At 42.3% G+C, this 21,801-nt stretch overlaps 1 protein-coding gene and 1 long non-coding RNA gene across 3 annotated transcripts in view; one reads left to right on the forward strand and one right to left on the reverse strand.

Annotated features, from left to right (window-relative positions):
- LOC146766873 (uncharacterized) overlaps positions 1–10,025 on the reverse strand; it is a 32,238-nt gene extending 22,213 nt beyond the window's left edge. Inside the window, exon 1 of the long non-coding RNA XR_014956684.1 lies at positions 9,575–10,025. This is a non-coding gene — a long non-coding RNA (uncharacterized LOC146766873). The remainder of the gene's footprint in view (positions 1–9,574) is intronic.
- The window catches only part of LOC110480621 (von Willebrand factor D and EGF domain-containing protein), a 186,957-nt gene that overhangs the window by 15,332 nt on the left and 149,824 nt on the right, over positions 1–21,801 (forward strand). The window lies entirely within an intron of this gene.

A 21,801-nucleotide genomic window follows, 5' to 3' on the forward strand; every position in this document is an offset into this window, starting at 1 on the left:
TCACCTCACGTGATAAATTTTCTAAGATTTGCAAGCAGAGAGCTGGAACAAATTCTGAAAAGCTGTAGTCTGTATTTCTACAATTTTGAACTTAAAGAAATTGCAGTAATTTTTTATCAGAATCAAATCATTGCTGCTTTGTTAAAGCCCAGCTGAAAAATTAAAATTCAGACTGCTAAATTAGCCAATATTCTGACACAGGTTACCAAACCAGAAAGGCAAACATCTTATTTTAGCTTGGAGTAAAATTTGAAATCGCAGTGTCCATTCAGTATCAACATGCAATTATGGGAGTGAGGAATTGCAAGCAAGTCTCTTTTTTTCCCCTCTTTTTTTTTAATACAGGCCTTATATAATGGCTTTTTAATTAGCAGGAAATACCTGTTGTCTGTAGAAAAATAAATTTGTCTTGCTTTTTGAAGACTAAATTACCTTCTCGAAAAGATTAGCTGAAAAACACTGTATAAATTCATAGGCATTCCAGGTTAAATACAAAGTTTCCCTTCTTTCTGGTGACCCCTAGTGATGCATTTTGTGACAGAGTTCAAGAGTAAACCCAGCATGTTATTTATTTCTGAAAGATAAGGCATCTGGAAGATTTTATCTGTGCGATTTTGCCACTAGCCCATAATTCAGGGAACTGGAAAATAAAGGCCCAGCAAACTTATCAGAGTGTGAGTGTTGATTTGAAACCCAAGTGGAGCTGTGGAGGAACGTGAGCTGCAGTGACAGACAGCAGAGCAGCATCTGCAGGACAGCCACTGCCCAAAATCAGTCTCTTGGTTTAAGGTACCACTTTCATGATGTACTTGTCATCAAGAATTTTTACACAGCTCTCCCCATATTTGCCTCATAATCTCAGTGTTGTTATTTAAAGAAACTGATTTGGCTCCTCTAAGGGCTGTCAGTGAGGTAAGGGAGTGAAGCAAACAAGAACTGGGCAGCAAAATGGGAGAAAAAACAGCCATTGAGTAGAATTTCCTTTTCATTTTCACAGATATCTGACATAGAGATCAAAACTTGTTTCAAACCCATTTCATGAAGGATGAAATGGATCACCAGATCCCTTTCACCTCCATCCAAGGATGGAGGATCACCAGAAGGATACCTCTCTCCCCATTTGCCTCCATGACTGCCAGGCAGAGCTTGCTGAGCAGTGAATCCAGCAGGATAGAGCTCCTTGCTGCATTCCAGGGAAGGGATGGGTGGGAGACCACAAGCCTCCAGCCAGCCCTGCCCTGCTCCTGCAGTCTCACACCGTGGCCCATACACACAGAATTCACAGAATCACTGGGCTGGAAGAGACCTTCAAGATCATCGAGTCCAACCCAGCCCCAACACCTCAACTCAACCCTGGCACCCAGAGCCACATCCAGAATTTGTTAGACACACCAGGGATGGGGACTGCACCACCTCCCTGAGGAGGCCATTCCAGTGCTTGGTCAGGAGACATCTGTGTGCCCAAGTCACTCTGTTAAGCCAAGGGCTGTGAGAGGAGCTTTAGCAGAAGGTTTTGGTGCTGTTGTGCCTCCTGGCCCTGCCCAGGGACTCTGCTTCCTTCCTGGCCTGAACCTGCCTCAACCCATCTGCTGTTCTCCAGCTCCTGCTCAGTCTTCTCCTTGGAAATTTTGTCTCTCCCAGCACCCTTGTTCTGGGAAAAGGGTAGGAAAGCATTTCTTGTTTCATCTCCAATCACAGAATCACTGGGTTGGAAGAGACCTCCAAGACCATTGAGTCCAACCCAGCCCAAACACCTCAACTCAACCCTGGCACCCAGAGCCACATCCAGCCTTTGTTAGACACACCAGGGATGGGGACTCCACCAGGCAGCCATTCCAGAACTTTATCACCCTTTCTGTAAAAAACTTAATCATAGCAACGAGGTAGAACTTTACATTTTTAGCAGTTCTTTTGCATGTCTTTGTACCTTGCTCAAACAATTGAGTCTTGGTTTGATATCACATAAAAACAAAAAAAAAATGTGTCTGATTTTAAACTCGTGTTATTTAACATGCAATATCACGTGAAATTCAAGGCTGTTGGTCCTGTCCAGCTCCATTGATTTTCACTAGGAACAGAACAGCCATACAGTGAACAGAGTTTGGCTCATTTTTTCATTGTAACAGCTGTCCTCAAACTCATTTTCATTAAAAAAACATTGAGATCAGCCTTACATGTCACAGATTCCCCTTTGTATAGTTTTGCATTTCTTTCTCCTGAATCAACCTATTGAAAAAATAACATTCATCATCATGATATTTGTATTACTAATGCAAAGGAAGGCAAGAAAATTCCCCTTCTGTTTTTATAGCAGAAAATTTATTGCAGGTTGCCAGAATCTGGAGTGATTAAGTCATATTAAAGACACTTCTGTCTTCTGAAATTTTATATTTGGTTAAAGAACACGTTTTGATTTTGTATGTGACAATATTTCTTCACTGTAATACAAATATTTCTATCCTTCCCCAGTGGGTCACAATGAAGTCAATAAAATATGCACAGAAGAAATGCAAGCAGCATTTGGCTCAATATAAAGATTGATAATGTAACCACCTAAAAAAAGTACTTTTTATCATCATAAGTCTCTGCTGGTTTTTTTATAGTTTTCAGTGAGAAAAACAATCCATCATACTTGAACTTCTTACACACTCCTGGAGACAATATTTAGTACAAGTCAATTTTTAATTATGATATTTTTATAAACCCCACAATTTATTTCCTGACTTTGAAAACACTTTAAACAGCAAGTCATGGATATAAATTACGCAAATCTCAAGGGACCCCAAATTCATTAATCTGACTGGATTTCACAGCAAAGCAGAACACAGCACAATTGCCTGGCTCTCCCTCTGACACCCCAGAGCAGCAAAGATGGGAACAGCAGTGAGGCACAGTGGGAAATCACCACTTTGCTTTATTACAGCAGTGTGATTTTTAACCTTTTGAATAAAGTGCCCATTGTGCCCAGAATACCTGTTGCACTTTCACTTTTAGGGCTAAAGGAAAATGGGTCTTTTAACTTTTAAAGGAGTATACAAAGGTTCTCATTCCCAGTACTGCAGAAAGAGCAGTGAACCCCTGCTCCAAAACACTGAGCTTTACAGTCAGCCTGTCCATGAGCCTGTCCCATCCCTACAGACACCCACAGCCAGTCCTGTTGGCAGAAGGAAATCTGCCCAGGAGGGCTCAGAGCTCAGCCTTGTGCTGCTTCCCCCCAACTTTCTGCTTTGAAAGGAAACCAAAAATGTCTCTAGTACCAAACCCTTTCCCCATGACCTTTTATTGCTAAAGCCCAGAGGCTGCAGAGCTGCTGGAATGGTCTTTCCCCCAACCTGTGTGAAGCACAAACTCTTTTCTCCTTCCCATCTCCCTTTCTGCTCTTTCCCAGGGTCTCCCCAGCCCGTGAGCTCCAGACCCAGCACCTGCTCCTCTCACTTAAGCCAACTTGTCTGTGCCTCCTTTAGAATCTCTTTTTTTTGTTGTTGTTCTTTCCAGCTGTTCTCTGTTTTGGTGGCCACCCCAGTCCTCTCCAGCTGCTGTGTCTTCAGGCACAGCTGTGCTGGCCCCATCCCCATCCCTTCCTTTGTGTGCAGGGACATGGCCTGCATCCTTCTGGAGCTGCTGCTCTTACAGCAGCATCCAGCTATGGCAAGGACAAGAGCACAGCTCAGGGATGAAGGAGGATCATTTTTGCTCAGGCACAGGAGGGAGAATCACAGGATTTAGCCTGTGTTCTTTAATAAAAGGAGAATTTTGCGCAACTCTGTTTTTTTTCCTTTTCAAAGTAGGATGGGGTTATTGTCTGGGTCTCAGGCTGCATGAACTAACATCACCCAAGGTCCTGCAGACCAAAGAGAAGAGGAACCACTGGAAAGCAAAGCATCCTGGCTGTTAATCCTTTCCAGCTTCTCTTGCTCTCAGTGCCTTTTCTTTCACTTTCTGAAAGCCTGTGCAGAAGACAAGCAGGTGAGAGAAATCAACTGCAGCATCCATGTCTGTTTGCTAAAATGTAGTTGGAGAGTAGAGCATGATGCCTTAAAAAAAAAAAAATTATCCAATGGCTTTTTTACCTTTCCTAGGGAACAATTCCCACACACTCCATTCTTTTTTTTCAGCACTTGAAACAGTTTCTCTTCCTATTTACAGTGTAAGATATACAGTCTGTTCTTCAGTTCATATTTTCTGAACTTCAGATGCTCTTCTCCATATTCAAATATCTCACAGGCAAATGCATATCCTTATTTATACTTCTTATATTAACCCAGTTACATGGTGACTATAAAATTCCATAATAAGAAATAAGAGCTCTCATTGCACATTCACAAAACCCTCCAAAGAACAGAGGAAGAACAGGCCATAAGCCTCATAAATCCAACTTAATTTATTCATAGGAAGAGTGTAAAAATCAGATATTTTTATATTCCAGGATATTTATTATAAGATGGTGAATATATAAACCTCCCCCCAACAATAATTCAATAATTGATGATAAAATAACAAAATAGATAACAGGTTTCAAAATTCTTGTGTCAGAAGAGTGAAATATTGTAAACAATAACACAGTTTGTAAGCATTCAATCAAATCTGCAGTGGGTGAGGGCAAGAATGTGTTTTTAAAACTTTCAGAGCTCTCTGATCCCCTGATCAAGAATCTTCCAGCTTCATTGCTTCAGCGTCTGCAGTCATATGCAGGCATTTTCAATTTATTAAATATACCCAAGTAACCAGTCAGCGTGGCTGGGGGGATCTCTGGCTTTTTGCCTGCACACAGAGGATTTGTTCTGGTCACACCCATGTTCTGGGGAGAGAGAAAAGAGGATTTGGCCAATGCCACCACAGAGAGCTCCCTCGGTGACAGGACAGAAGTCCCTCCTGGAAAAACCATGCCATGGCTCTTGCTCAGTTCAACTCCCTTGCTATAGAGACAAGGGGCACATCCATCTTGGAAAAAAAGATATTTTGCTCAAATCTTTACCTCTCAAAAGAAAGAAATTCTCTATTTTCCATCTCAAATATGTTGACAGATGTTCTTAAAGCAGATGTTTTCACCACATTCTCCCTTACCCCAAGTTCCCCTCCCTGCTATGCTCATATCAGCAACACAAAATGCATCCTCGTTTTCCCTTTTGCTAGGCTAAGCAAATTAATTTCAACCTATACTTTAAAAGCAAGCTCTTCATTCTCCCGATTATCCTAATAGCCTTTCCCACTGCTTGTGCAAATCAGAACAAGCAGGCAGGGATCCAAATGAGCTCTGTACAGTGGCACTAATTTAACTGTTGCTCTACTATATTTCCAGCACTGAAAGCAGCTTTCTCACATTGCAGTGGAAACAGTCACCTTGTGATCAGATAGGATATCCTTTTTCCACTGACCCAGTTCTATTGTTAATTCTCAGGCTTGCTAATGTACTGCTCTGCCCTGGGAGTGTTCAAGGCTGATTTGTATGTGAACAGGACTTAAAAAGGTTTTTGGAGATGATTCTGGGTAACTGTGTATAAGACATGTGCCTGCTCAATTCAATGGTATTTGCTAGAGGAAGGAAGAAAATGAATGTGCAGCAACAAAGGAAATTCTGTGACTCAGCTAGAAAGGCAAAAAGCAGGAATCCAGTAAATATCAGTCTTTAGGATAATAGCTTTCACTGTTCAGCTATTCACAGGTTCCTTATCTACAGCCTCTGTGGCACTCATTGAGGAGAGAGAATTCAACCCAGGGAGCCTCACAGGAGAGGAGGATGCACACTCTGGGCCCACTTCTCAACCACTCAACAATTATGAGTGCTTTTTCTTGATCATTTAGATTAGAAATCAAGCAAACAGGACTTTCCTACTGGGGAGCAAGGTTCTGATTTACAGTATTTCTGCCCATAGAACCTGTTTCTCCCGTTTAAGATTGTTCAAGTGTATGTCAAGGTCGGTTCTGTCAGGGGCCAACAATGCAAAATTTGTGCTTGCGTGATTTTGTGTGATTATGGAATCCTCTTGCTGCTCTCAGAAACTGCAGCACAAGCAATCATTCCTGCTTTGTTCTTCCCCATTTAAATGCCTGTGAAACACTCCACGAAATGCAAATGAAGATCCTCCTACTCCTTGCCTGACAGCAGCTTACAAAACTGATGGAGAATCTCTTCACAGCTCTGCTTTGTTCTATTTCCCACCCCCTCCCAGGCATCCAGGTGAGTCTATCTTTCTCTAGGAAAGATAACAACTCCTGCCTGCCTTGTTAAAATTCAGCTTAGGGAGCAACACCCAGCACCATCAAAGCCCCTGCAGTTTGCCTGCCTCCACCTCATGCCATGTACATGTCCAGGAGGGACCTATCCCACCCTTCTTTCCATAGTCAAAGAGGGGTTTTGTGACAGCAGGAGGAGCTTGAAGCAGCAGAACAACAATCCCATAGCCTGGGATTGTTGTAGACCACCACAGTCCCTTGTCCCTTGCTGTGTATAGAAAGTCAGACAAAAATATAGACGTGTTGAAATAAACCACCTCTTTCTAGAGTGAATTAAATAATAATTTTATCCAAGAACTGAAGGAGAAAATTACTTATTGCTGTCTGGTGTCTGCAGAGAGCCACAGTTTCATTTTAATGATGCTCTGGCACTCACACTTCAGTCCTCAGCAAGAACTCACAATTAACATCAAAAGGGTCCTACTTATGCACTAGTTTCTGTATTTGACTTGAAGAGGCAGATGCATAAAAGTAAATAAATGTGAACTGTTAAACCATGGGATTTAATACGATTTTGGAAATAGGAGATGGAAGTCTTAATTGCAGACAGAAAGATTTTGAGATCGCTTCCATCCAACACTAATGGCTGTGGTTTCCCAAATCAAATCCTGGAATTTACAGCCAGGCTCAGCACCCACTCTGCTTAGATCCTTTTCTACAAGCAGTAATGACCACTAATGAAACAGCCAAAAGCCCAGGTGGCTCTCCTGCAAATGTACATTTCAGAGCCCCGAGACCTGATCCTGCAGCTGCCAGCTTCACCCTGGGAAAACCATTAGCAGCTGGCTTCACGTCTAGGAAAAGAAAATGAAATATGTTGCATTTTCACAGCCATCAATCAGCAGATGCAGTGCCAGGAAAGCTTCATAATGATGTAGATATCACCAACTGACTTTGCAAAAAATGAAAAAAAAGTATTTTTCGGGGGAAAAAAATGCCAAAAAAACCCCAAGAACAGATATCTTAGTGCACACTTGTATGTGGTGTGATCCCTTCCCTGCTTAGGAAGGAGAGGAGGGAGGTCAGGAGGCACCTGCCCAGCCAGAGGGGCAGTGCAGGGCTGCTCCCCAAGGATGGACCTCACTGGAGCCATGGCAGGGGGCTCAGCCCCAGCCCCACATGATTAAATGAGTGCTGAGCTTTCTGTTATTCTGTGGAGAAGAGAGTTCCGAGTTTTTTTCTCAAAATGAAAAGAAATGGAATTTTAGATTTGCACAATTATGAAAGTAAGCCCAGAAGTAAATTAAAAAAAAAAAAAAAAAATCAGTGAATAAAACATCACTTTTGGCATTTGAGTTTTCTTTTTCTTAATGTTCTGCAAGATGGCTGAAAATTATCAGCAGCATCACTGCTCCTAAGTGTTGTATTTCCAAATGCTTTTTTATGCTTTTACCCCTTTTTATTATCTTTACTGTTTTCCTGAGAGAGACACCGAAATGCCTGGCATGACTCATGCTGTGAGCAATCCCTCTGTGAGAACTGAATGAAAACAGGCTGATAACAAGGGTGATTTCATTAAAAAGAGCTCAGCCCAGTGACTGGTTACACGGGATGTTATTGAAATTATGCATGCAGAACTCCAGCTCTGTCATATTGGCTTAGCTCATGTTTTCCGTGGCACAGGAGAAAGTACCTTTGTCAGTTCAGTGGAGAAAGGTTGGAGATGATTGAGGTAAAACAGCAGGAGGAGACCAATATGATTAAGTCACACGGCCAACTGCCCATGTATAACACAATAATGGAGGGGAAAGTAGAGGGCAAACTAAAATTAAGTCAAAAGGACACAGGAGACAAGAGGCTACACATACAGGACATGGAGAGGATGTACAGTGAGCTGATCTGTACAGCAGGCAGAGTGCAGAATTTCCATGCCCTGTATTCAGATATTTCCTGTTAATATTGATGGGAACGCTCTACTAACTAATGCTGGAATGGACAGTCTGTTTAGTGAATGTGCATGGAGAGAGGCATGTTTAATTAATTTTACAGTCATGGGCAGAAAGGTCAGATGACAGCCTGTGAGGAAAATCCCCAACAGCCAGATTGGACAAGAGAATAAAAAAAAAAATTTGAGAGGAAAGCAAGGTCAGCTCTGGACTCACTCTGATGCTTGTTCACACCTCTTCAGCAGAAAATAAGGTCTTAATTTTGCTGCAGATCACCAGGTAAGACCAGCCTTATTGCAGGAAATATTGGTCACTTCAGAGACAGCACAGTGCACTTTAATTGTTCCCTCTGGGTAGAGCAGTGTAGATGCAAATCACAAAACAGATGCTCACATGAGACATGGGGCAAGCAGGGTGCCAGCACTGGAGAGAGCAGCACTGCCTGGCACAATCAGACACCCACCACAGCAGTGGAAATGGCTACAAATCCATGTGTTCACTGAGAATATATTTATTATTCTCTCCTTTTCCAGGGGAGAAGCATGGAACAATAAGAGATGAAGGTACAATCCCAGGCAAGAGGGGAAGACCCAGTTCCTCCTAAGGCAAGGAAGCACTCAGTGCCCTGAAGAAGCTGACAGGGCACTCTTATTGTGAGCACATGGCTTTAATGAATGAGTTACTCAAAGTAGCAAAACCCATCTTGGAAATACCCTTTATTTCTAGACAGGCTTTTTTCTTCTTTATTGTACTAACTGGGTACCTAATTTGCAGTCGTTAATTTACTTTCATAGCCTTTGTAGGGTGAAGGCAAAATAATATCAGTGTTAAAGGCAAAGGAAAGTAGTGCAGATCCATTAACAGGGGAAAAGAGCAGGTAATATAAAGGGAACATAAATGCATTCAAAATCTTTTTTTGCTTCGTTTTTCTCAGAGACATTTCAATTACAATCAGATATTTAGCAGTTCATTTCAAGACCTTAATAACAACACAAGGCTCAGAAAAAAAGAGCTAAAAATGGATGTACCACCACGAGTAGAAACCAAATCATTAGAAACAAAAGTTGCCTTCAAAAATGAACACAGAACTTCTGACATCCAAAGGGCAAAAACAGAGGCAAAAATTCAGTGCTTAACAAGAAAAAGTGAAAAAAGGATGGCTTGAGATGCTGCAAACCAGCCAGACTGCCTTCCATGCAGGTTCCTAATGATTTGCAACTTGCAGAGCTATTAGGAAAAATTAAGAATGGAATTTGTTACTGAGCACAGTGCTCATAAAACACAGCAACTCATTAGACCTGTGCACATGGATTTGAGAGGCCACAGCTGGATTACTGTGACTAATTTTGATCCTCCTACTGAAAATAAAGCTGGACAAATTGAAGGCAGTTCAGAAAGCGAGCTACAAGGGTAACAAGGAACCTGAAAGGAAAGTAAAAAGGAAATAGGCTTACCTCAGAGAAAGGAGCACTGGCAGTGGGTGTGATTATGCTTCTTCCATGTGAAGCAGAGAGGCACCAGCTGGCCATTCCTCATGGCCACAGATGGTGGAGAAAAAGGGAGAGCAGCCTGAGCAGGGCTGGAATAGGGTTGGCCATGATTTAAGTGGTGAGACACCTTTTCTGGGAGATCATTGTCCACAAAACTCCCTTCACCTGGAGCTAGAAGGGGGCAAGCAAAGCCCACAGATGCATGTCTTAGCAACCTTCAACCCTGCCTCAGAAAACAGGGAAATATGGGAAAAGCTGGTGTGGATTATTAAGAGCCAACTGCACCATGTGAGCCAACTCTCTTTTCTTACAGCATTGCTGGTCTAGTAAGAGGCAAGTGTGAGGTGTGGCATATCCTGCCTTCACCAACATCTCCAGGACAAGAAGTTAATTGTTTTTATTGATTTGTAAATTGTTAATTCCCTGTAGAGACAGGGAAATGGGGCTGAGTGTGTCCCATCTGCTGACGTCCTGAACCCAGAGCTGGGCACAGTGATGCTCTTCCCTTTCATGATAAGACAGAGACTTTTTGCCACTCTTTCACAGTGAAATGAAACAAATTCAGTTGAAATGTTTAGTAAAAACACATAGGAAGAGAGGGAGAACGAGAAAGATGCTTTTCTCCTCCCCTGTCCCCACATCCACAACCCCCTAGTAGCTATCAGCCCAGTAGATAGTGACATTAATTTGAGAAGTTTTTGCTCAGGGAGACCCAGAGAAGAGCCCAAAGCCCCCATTTTGTGTTTTCTCATGTGCTTTGATTACGCCAAAGTGCAGAGCTTTCTCCCTTTCCCTTTTGCCCTCCAGCAATTCTTTACTAAAAATCACACAACAAGAACTTCAATGGAGAAACACACTCTGTGAAAATCTCAGCTGTGGCGAGTCAACATTTTCCAATAGAAAAAAAAAAAAAATATATATATATATATATTTTCATCAGAAATCTCACAGCCTGCTCCAACACCAAGATTTCAGAGGCAGCTGAGCTTTGAGTGCCTCGTATTTCTGCATATCAGGGTCGTCAGTCAGGCAGCAGAAAACAAGGAGCACAGGAGTAATGATCACCTCTGACATGGCTGGAGTGACTTATCCAGCATGACACGGGCCCCCGTGGCAGCCCTATCCATCACCTCCTCGGGCCAGCATTCCTGGAGTCATTTCTTTCCTCCAAAACATCAATACTAGCTAACATTTTTTAAACACTGTCATCCATTCCAGTCAATCTTATTCTTCATAATTTCAGTCTCTTTCTGTTGGGAAATTGGAGTGTATTTCACAGTGTGAAGTGTCAGGAGAACAACTGCGTCAAGGAACAACATCCTTTCCCTTGCCACTTATATTTGTTTGCTCTAGCAAAATGTACACAGTCACCCCAGCAAGAGATTAACTGTTCTGATGCACCACCACAGCCTGGGCATCTCACAGACATACTAAAAACCTCAACATCCAAAACCTGTGCATGAGCAGAAATCAGATTTTTAGGTAGTTGGATCTTGCTACTCAGCCTTCTGCTGCTTTTTTTTCTTCCTTCATAACATGGGATCATTTGGATAAAATCTTAATGGTGAAGCTGCTGCTTGGCTAGGTTCTCCATGCCATTGCCTTAGCCTATTTATATGCAATAATCTCCCCAAGAGCTTATATTTTCACTTTTATCAGCCAAAAAGCATGCTGGAATTTACATGTAGTATCTCACTCTATTTGCTTGCTACTGAATCCAAATACTCAGGGGCAAGTTGTTAGCAAGGAGAGAGTAAAACAAGCACAGAAAATTCATGCCAAGCCCTGAACAGACAAGGGTGTGAAGAAGCCCCCCTTGCAGAGCAGCAGGGGACTCCTTGGAGTCCTCTCCTCAGAGGGACCTGCAGATATTCCCCCAAGGCAGCACTGAGTAAATGGATTTGCAACGTGTTTTTGAGTTCCTGGGTGCTGTTCAGGGAGATAAATGTTTCACCAAAACAACCCAAAATAACCCAAAGCAAGGCTCTCTGCTAAGAGCACACACCCAGCAATTAAACATCCCTAAAATTCACAGGGGTTCTCCGGTGTGTGACAATCCCAGGGGGGTGGTGCTGGATGCAGGGACATTAAATGACCTTTCCCAGCCCTTTCCTGCCTTGTTTGCTTTGACCTTCCATTGCAGTGCCCGGGTGTCCTGTGGTTCCTTGCTGCTGGCCTGGAGCTCAGGACAGCAGGGACAGGAATTCTGTCCCCAGAGCATCCCTCTCCTTCTCCTTCTAGCAAGGTTTTGCCTTGTGGACAGGGATTTCCCCCCCTCAGGGAAAGAGGTGCAAACTCAGCTGTGGTGTTAATTTTACTTGGGCCAGAAGAAGTGATTAATTGGTCTGTTTATTCTTTTTAATCTTGACATTGTTTGTTAACAGGTCCAACTTCTGCTTGATCTGGCAGAAAAATATCAACTCTTATTTTAGTTACTATAAATATATAATAACTATATAATATAGTTATAGCTTTTTAAAAGGGTGAAAGTATCTTCTGCATATTTCATGTGCACACACATACGATGACATGTCAGTTCTTTACATCCCACTCTCAGGGAAAGGAGATTTAGCTTAATGACTATTTGCAGAGGCTTTTGCAAAGAGCTGGGCTGTCATTTCTCATGTAATACCAGCCAAAATAACCTGCTGTTTTAAGAAATCATGGAAAGGACTTTGGTGATGTGAAAATACTGCAAATGATTATTGCAAATAAGATTTAATCTGTATAAAAATCTATGTCATTCTTGGCATGTACCCACAAAGTCTATCTCGTAAGAAAAGGTTTGCCTTGAAAGAGGAAAGGTAATTTGTCCTGCCTTAGAAGAGGATTTTAAATGATGGGACAGATTCCAAGAATAGGTCTGAGAAGAAAATATGGAGACTGCAATCCTATGATCAGAGTGATAATGTTTTTGGTCCCTGATTAAAGAGAAAAATTCCACTTTGATGTGCTCTGTGCATTCAGGACTCATGATGAATAAGCAACAAATACCAAGAAGTGAGCTTGAGAGAAGCACAGAAATTCACTGGTTCTTGTGGCCACTGGAGCAGAGCTGCCCTGCCCTACCCCTGGCAGTGAGACCCCAGTGGCAGACTGGCAGGCTGGCTGCCAACACCAACAAATTTTCATTGGGACCATGAAGAACTGCAACCCAAAAGGTCCAAAATGGTAGCAAGGACAGCTGTCTCTCAGGATGGATGAAGACTGTCATGCTGTTGAAGAGATATGTAAAATTCTTGCAGGAGTTATCCAGGGGAGGTATTCATTTAGTTGCTTGTGCTGTATGGGAGATAAATTAGAATTAGGCATCCTCGTTTGAGGTGATTTGCATTTTGGACCTGGCTGTCCCACAGCCAGAATTAGCTAAAAAAATTAAAAAAAAAAAAAAAATCTCATCCTACAAAGCAGTTGATGTGAACGAAGGAAATGGAGATAAGGAAAGCAAAAACACAGGGATGATGCTCCTTGGAGCAAACCCAACACTTTGAGCACTCTTGGGAGAGTGTTTTGGGTTAACAGGGGGTTCAAATGGCACCAGTGAACACTTTTCCCCACGTCAGTAAGAACCACAATTTCATTTGGAATCAGACAAGCTATTTAGCCTAGAGAAAAAGAGCTATATTTTTATGAAAGTTTAATTTTTTTTCCTTTCAATGTCTTTGCAAACAAAATGCCTCCTGCTTCCAGGATGTTTAATTTTAGGCTGAAGAGGAGGTTTTTTTGAATTTCAATATTATCAAACATTCTTTGTTATTTTAAAGATTTTATTTCTCTGGGAAAATTGAAAGATTTTATTTTAGATTTAAAAAAGTAATTTTTCCTCAACAGACCAGTGAATTGCAAATCATCTGCACACTAAATCTTCTGTATGCTGGCAACATCTGTTCACCAGTTGCATTTTTTCAAAATTTACAGCAGCACGCCACGATAGCCATGTCTTTCTGTCCCTCCTACATGCAATCTTTTTGCTTTGCTCTGGGAGCTGTCTGTGCTTATATTATTGCAGCAGAAAAATGTAGAACATTAGCATCTGTTAATCCTTTTATACCTCAGGCCTTCACATGTTTGTCCAACTCTGCTTTTCATTGTGCCTTCATGTCTCTGGAATAGCCTCAAAATTCCAGATACAGCAAAATAATCCACGAGTGTATCCTGGCCCTGTGGAGCTGCTGGAGGGCTATTTTAGAATTAAGATAATTCAGTGGTTTGAGTGTGTTTGCTGGATCCCTAGGAGCAAAATTTACCCCACTTTGCAGGGATTTAGCCATTCAGATGTTATTAATATCAAGCCATGCTGCTGAATCTACATGTTCTGTAAGGGAATAACCTAGATTTGAGTGTCTTGCTTTGCACCAGACATTTATTTCAGCATATAATAGAAAGGATGAAATGGAACTTGACTTCAGCCCACAGTGTTACTGTGGCATGGCAGAGGAGGAACGAGAGGCTAAGGGATATCTACCAGAGATCTTCACAGTAAATTTGGACCCTGGATTTCCTTCCACACCACATTTTAAAGCCTTTGTGGGTTAAAAATAGAATCCTAGAGTAGCCTGAATTGGAAGGGACCCACAAGGGTCATGGAGGGAGAGCTGAGAGATCATCACAGTGAGCTGCAGTCTGTGGCAAAAGCTTGCTGAAGTGGCCTGGGGTGAGAGTGAGAGTCCTGCAAGGAGGCAGCAGGGCATTTTGATATTAGACCTGTAGGTTTTCTTCAATAAAATATGCATTTTATAAACAGAATTGAATATGCATCAGCAAAAAGAAAAATTCAAAGAAAATAAAAATTCAAAGAAGGGAAACGGCATCGGAAACTGGCAAAGTTAGAGTGTTCTTATTTATATTGAATAGTTAACAAAATTACAGGAAAGAGGTTGGTTTCAGTGGGACGGGATCTGCCATGAAACAGCCAAATGCTCAGGGCATTGCCCCAGCATGTGGCAGTCATGAAGCCAGGGAAAATCAGCCAACTCCAAACCTGCCCATGAAGCTCAAACCCAGCAGAAAATGTCCCCAGGTCCCCCTGCCCCTCTCACCTGGCTTTTTGCCTTCTGCTGGACTTGTTCTGCTGCCTGTGCTCCAAACACACCCAGCGCCTCTCAGAGCATCCGTGCTGCTTGCAAAAACCATTTACACAACTCAGTTCCTCATCAGGGCTCAGGTGGGGTGCTCATTTCTGAATGCCAAAGATGAGCATTGTGGGGGACAGTGAAAGACAAGGTGAAGCCACCTGTGGGTAATGGGAAAAGTGTAAGAGCTGCACCACCACTCCTCGGTCTGTCACAGGCAAACCCTTCCTTGTTCACTTATCCAAACTGAGTTATCCAAACCCCAGGGTCAAAAGCATCATCACAGCTCTGTGCTACCCCACCACGCTGAGTGGGGTGGGAGAGGCAACAGCCACTCCTGAACGTGGAGCCACAGCTGGCTCCTGCACTGCTGGCAGCTGCAGGTCCACACTGCAGCTTTCAAAGTGGCATCTGATGATTTAGGGGTTACTAAACCTTCTCTGAACCGGGTTAATTGTAGAAAAGTACAGAAATATTGCTGCCAGGACTTCCAGGCTGAGACTTAGCCACGTGTGCTTGTGCAGGAGATCAGCAGATGCCAGACAGGTCCTATACAAACCCTCTGCTCTCCAACCTGCTCCTAGAATAGAACCACAGAATCACAGGCTGGAAAAAGCTTTAAGGGGATCGAGTCCAACCTCTGGCCAATCACCACCTTTTCAACTAGACCAGAGCACTGTGTGCCACATCCAGTCAATTCCTGAGCACCTCCAGGGATGCTGACTCCCCCACTTCCCTGGGTAGTCCATTCCAATGCTTAACAACCTTTCCAGTGAATAAATTTTTCTGATTTCCAACCTGAACCTCCCCTGGCGCAGCTTGAGGTTACATCCTCTTGTCATAAAACAACTCATAAAACACAACACAGAAATGACCAAAGCCTGACACTCACCAGGTTTCACATAATCAAATTTTACAAGTTTCAAAAGCAACTCAGCAATGACTGCAAATTGCTAAAGAATAAAGTAGCAAATGATAAATTGATTGCCTGCTGGTTTTTTGTGCATTAATTTGTGTTATGGCTTTCCAATCTGAAATTGGTTGACTAGATTTTTGCTGATTGTTTTTATTTTTAGCTCAAATTGCACAAGAAATGACTGTGGTAACCTGAATGCATCAAGTCTAATGAAGGATTGATCAATTGTCATATTGTAGGGTTTTTCTGAGCACTGGTTACTGGCCTCTCTTCTCAGGATGAAAATTACAGTTATTAGCCAATTACCAACTAAGAATGCAAAACTGAATCTTGTTTTGATGACGGAAAGATGGAAGAAAACATGAAATGCTTCCTGTTTCCCTGTCATCACCTTGTTTACCTAGGGATGGAGATGCATTGATAACATTTTCAGCTGAATTATTCCCTAGCAAAAGAACTGAGACCTGGTTGCTTCCTCCTTCAGTTCAGTAATGCTATTTTTTAAAGCATGTATTTCACTAAAAGGTATAACTTTATTTTATAATCTAAAAGCTTGCTCTGGCTGTTATCAGGCAAGAAGGAAGTAGAAGAGTAGAATGAAAAGCTCAGCATGGAAATGGCTCCACAGAAATAAAAAATTGCTAGGAATCATCTCATCTGGTGAGAAGAAACCATACTGCATTGTCAGTGCCTGAGGAGCAGAGTGGTTCCCATTGAGAATACTCCATCTGGCAATCTGATTTTCTTTTCTTTCTGAAGAACAGATAGTGCCAGTGCTATACCTCCTGTAAGAAACACCATGCAGACCATGATGGAAGAAATCCCCATCCCATTCCAACCCACCCTTGCATGGGAAACCCTCCCACAGCCCCATCAGCCACTGAGGGACAAGGCTCATTTCTGCTCATTTCCTCTCTTCTGAGGACACAGACCTCCCCAGCACATTTTTAAGCCAGCAGAAGCTTTAAAACACACAGACCTGCACTGTGATCAAAGTTAATTCAGTGTAAATGAGAAGAAATCAGTAGGTTTGCCTTCTGCACAGCTGATCCTGATCAAAGCACAGCTGCCAATAATGTGCCCCATATGGGACAACAATTGTCCCCTGTTTGTTCCTGTGCCTCCCTAATCCCCTGTCCCCTGCAGATCTGTACCTGCAGCTCTGGCTGGATGGCCACTGAAAGGTGTTGGGCTTTATATATAATTATGGAGATGGTTTGTCTTGCTATGGTAATCACACCCTACAAGGTTGCACAGGTAGCAGCTGTAAATGTGGTGAAGACTCAGCTGATACCAGCTGAGCTGAACTTTCTTTTACATCAAAAAGCAGCTTATAGATGAAGGCCTTATAGGTTCCTGAAACCTTGCTAATTTTATTGATGGTCCTACTACTCCTGGTAAATAAGCAGAGATCTGTGGAGCAACCAAAGCAGAGATGACCCTAAACAGAAAAAGAAAATCAGTGCCTGATAGAACTGGGAACTGAGAACTAAATTCAGCTCAATACAAAAAGGAAATACATTTATCTGGGTGTTTGGTACATAGGAACTGAAAGCCTTGCTGTTGCATGGTGTGAATAGGTATTACCAGACCTCTCTCAGGTGCCAGACACAGAACCAGGTGTGTGAGATTCCCTGGAATTCCATCGTGGCTCAGGGAAAATGCTGGCTGGAACTGATACAATCCTGTTTCTGTGGGAGGAAGGCACTGATTTCTTTTAGGTTTGAAGATACCATGACTATATGTACAGAATCTGTGCCTTTGAAAGTTGAAGAAACAAATAGTGAGGATTGCTGATAAATTTGGATTTTAGAAATCTATTAGGCTTAATGTTGCAATTCCACGGTTGGGAGTACACAGCTTTATCTTATCACAGTGGCCAGGCAGGCTGCTTCCTATTTCTAGCTCATGACCTTTTATTTCAATATTTTTTAAATCCATCCAGAGTGCTATAATGCATGAGAAGAACCTTTTGCATCCACAGCAGGAGCTGCTATGTGCTCGAGACTGTTTCATATCAACTCTCTCCAAGTTCCACACAGCAGACAGCCCACAAGGGGATGAAGGACAGGGTCAAAGAAAACCTAGATTTTGGTAGAAAAATTCTTCCAGGCTAGTGCAGCTGTGGGAAGTGGAGCATGTCTGTGTGCATTACTGCAGCACTGTAACAAATAAAGCCTTACTCCAAAGGCAAGAGGGAACCTGGACATTCATCCTAAATGTCAGAGCCCTGACAGAAAAGCCCATTAGAAACACGTGAGGAGCTGAAGCCACCCTTGTGCCAGTGAATGGGATGAATAACAGCAATGAATAATAGCAAAACAATGGTAGGAAAAATTGCCTGGTCACCCTGCATCCAATAGGAGCTAAATCACACCCAGGACACACGTGCAGACCTGGAATTTGGCTGCCTGCACTCAGAGTCCCCTTATCTGCTCAGCAGCTCTGCTGCAGCCTGGAAGCACTGACAGCAAGGGAGTGGTGACACTTTCCCCAGCATAATATCACCCACATCCAGCACTGCATTGAAGAAGTGCAGGAAAATGTGGCCAAAATTCAGCATTTTCCATGGGGGCAGTCTGGAAAAATGTGTGGCTCACAAATGGTAATTAGCCAGTGTCCTGGCTGAGGTGTAGAAACACCTCCAGCTCTCCATGGAAATCAAATTTCCATCTGAATAGAGCCCAGTGGCTTCTAAAATCAAAACCTGTGAGTTTGTTTTTGTTGCTTCTATTTAGGAAAGCTACATTTGTGACTGCATGCTCAGCTGAGATTAGGAGGTAAGAAAGACCCTTTTCCTTTGATTTCACTTTTTCATTCTGAGGGATGAGAGCAAAATAGGCCAATCAATAAAAATAATTATCATTTTCTTTTCATTGATTTTTATTAAGAAGCCCTTAAAGGCATCATGATTAACTTAGAGATAACTTGAGGAAATTGATGAGGTTTTGAATTCTGTTGTGACACAGCAATAACAAGTGATTTCTATATTCAGATTCTCAGCCTTCCTGGCTCTAGGGCTGAACCAGAATGAGTGAGGAGGAGAATCCACCAAATATAATAGAGCTATTGACACAATCTGGCTTTGCTGTTTTCTCACTGGCACATTTAATACATGAGGCTGCATTTTGCAAAGCAGGTGCATTGACTTCACCAGACCTGAACAATTGCCTATTGCTTTTTATCCATGTAATGTTTCCTGTCCTTTCTGTGTCCACCACATTATCCATGAGCAATTTGCACATTGATGAGAGATGCCAAGCAGTGATTCTTGGAGACTGAAACATTTTAAAGGAAAACAATTTAGCTGGACACTCCTTGGCTCATTTACTTCAGTTGGCCACACATTCATTGTCCCTGAAAATAAAAAGTTCCTTCATCTACTCTATTTATAGAACACTGAAGAAAGTGCAGTCCACCCCTTCTGCTGTGACATTTCTCCAGAGTTCACTGTAACCTGCCAGGAAGATCCTCAGACTTTGCTCACACTCTACACAAGGAGAGTGTTTTCACCTATGTGATCAGCCCCTCTTGGCACCTCCTCTGGCCCCACACAGAATGCTTCTCTGCCTGTCCCTCCATCCTCCTGTGTGAGCTGTATGCAGCTCATTATTCTGCAAATTATTCAGGGGATACACAAACTAGAAGAAAATCTCACATAATCAATTCCTCCTTTCTAAAGCACAAGTTACAAATAGAAATGCAAGGCAAGATAAGAGATAGGAGCGTGAATAAATAATTGTTTGCTCTGCAGCTGAGTGTTGGCCCTTGGTTTGTCAATAGTTTATTGCTTTACTCCATAGAAGACGAGGATGACAAGTGACCTTGTTCCCAGACAAATGAAATTCAGATGCATTATAAAGCAACACCTTCAGATTGTAGGAGGGATTTTTTCCTCAGATCTGCCTGTTATTCAGTACAAATTACATGTATTAAATGTCACATTCTTTTCAGCAGGTGCTCAGCCTCTTGCCTCTTCCTGGGTCAAAATTTCTATAATTACCTTTATTTTGAACAATGGCTCATTTATCTCTATCAATTTTGCCTTATGAATGATTTGTGACTTGTTCAAGACCTGTCCATTATGAGTGTGTGGTGTTTGTACAATGGGCTTCCTTATCATTTCAGTTCAGTAGGAGGTTCCTCTGCTTCTGAAATCTCTGAAAATAGCTTTATTTATTATCTATCAAGGTTTTTTAATACAGTTATTATGTTTTACCTTCCAGAGGAGCACTCATGGTTCAAGCATTTTAATATAGTGATCACTGTCACATTCACAACAAATTTCTGCCTCTAGATATCATTAAGAATGAAAATTTTTGTCATCAGCAGGCAGAATAATTGAAGAAAAATCTTTAAAGTATTGGTGGAATAAGGGCAGAACACACTGTCAGGTGTTCCTTAGCTACAAATATTTACTAATAGATGTTTGTTCACCTGGAATGTGCAACCACCAAAAGGAATTTTAAATGTTGCCAGATGGGTTGGATTCTACTGTAATTTTGAACACATCCATTAAGAGCTCGGAAAGAATTTCCCTTTCTCAACATCTGCCTTTCCGTCACTGAAATCCAGTCCCTGAGCATGGAAGTGGCTGGTGATTAAAAAGTTTCCTTCTGTTTCTAAAACAGAAATAGAAGAAAGGGAACACATCCTTTGTCTGCAATTAATTTGGAGTTATGGATTATTAACCTCAGTATTTCAGAATTATTTTTCCAAATGAAAATATTTCATCATTTTCCCATGAAGGGAAAATCAAACACGACAGAAAAGGTTCTGTTCCACTGTGGACTGTAAGAAACAAAAAGCAGAATTTTGAAAATCTGCCACAGAGGGAGGGACTTCAAAAATGTACTGTATGTCATACAAATGTTAAAAATACTCATACGTAATTTGGAATATATATTTTTAAAATAGATGTACGTGTACATACATATGCTTACATGAATTTTTTGGGGCAAACTCCAGATTGAGTTCCCACAGTATGGGAGATGATGGCAAGAGGGAAATCTGCATGTGGGGACTCATAATTTCTGGTCACAGAGCAATCACAGCCCATCACCAAATGCTGCTGTTGGTTAGCATTGCCTGCATCACTCACTGGCTTTTCAGTCACCCTCCACACAAAAGTTATTTTACAATTTGCCAGCTATTTCCCAGGGCTTTAGAATGCCCTTTAGATATATTGTGTGGCTTTGCCCAAAGCAAACATGCACCTCAGGCTTGTGGACTATATTTCTTTCAGGGTTTTCTGGCTGCCATCACCTATTGATATTATTTGATTTGCAGCCTCTGTTCAAAGCAAACAAACAAAATCTCACAACTTCTTAAACCTTCCTCCACATAAGCCACTGATATTTGCTGGGAGCAGGAGGGACAGGTAAAGCTGTATTACACTTGTACTCACCCGTCTTTAGAAATGAAAGCAAAGGTTTAGCGAGTTATTTCCTTATGATTTTTCAGCCTGCCACTCTTAAGTTTCCTGGCTTTATCTCTGTTATGGGTGATGCTTCTTCCCATGGCCATGAGCAGGAGGGACAGACCCTCAGCAAAAAGACTCAAAGTGGAATTTTTCCCACCAATACTTCTGCCCAAAAAGGGTACAGGTGACTCAGCTGTCTGCAAAGCATCCAGCTACCATCCTGCTTGAAGCTCCAGTGGGTGTGTCAAGTGTTAAATGTGTGGGTAGGGAGGATATCCCAAAGCAGCGAGTATCCCAAAGTGATGCTCTGTGTTCACCTTTCCTGGTACCTGGAGCCTCACTGCCACCTGGTACAATATTGGCCAGCACAGAATGGGCTTCCAGGCTGTCCCCAGCACCTGCTGACACAAATATCTTCCTCCAGCTGTGGTCTCATTGATGTTTCCTTTAGCTGAGAGCCACAGCAGTGTATTCAGTTCCACCTCCTGCTCCTTTTCCATGGGATATTTCTGGATGCTTCTGCCTTCTGCAGGAAGCTCTCCTCTCCCCAGTGAGCCCACAGGCTGCTCCTCCTTTCCCACACATTTACAGGTGGCTCCCAATATCCAGGCATTAACAGCAGCATTCCTCATGGCTTCGATGGAGACAGGCTTTTCCCCAAGGAACCTGCTCTATCACACCACCAAAGTTACTCCAATGTCATTTTCACTTAGCAGATAAAGCAGGTATTATTATTTGTTTGCTTTCAGTGTCAAAAAGGAGCTACTCCATGTAGCTTTGC

The sequence above is a fragment of the Lonchura striata genome, chromosome 7 (genome assembly GCF_050655825.1).
Source record: "Lonchura striata isolate lonStrDom1 chromosome 7, ASM5065582v1, whole genome shotgun sequence".
Classification (NCBI taxonomy): Eukaryota; Metazoa; Chordata; class Aves; order Passeriformes; family Estrildidae; genus Lonchura; species Lonchura striata.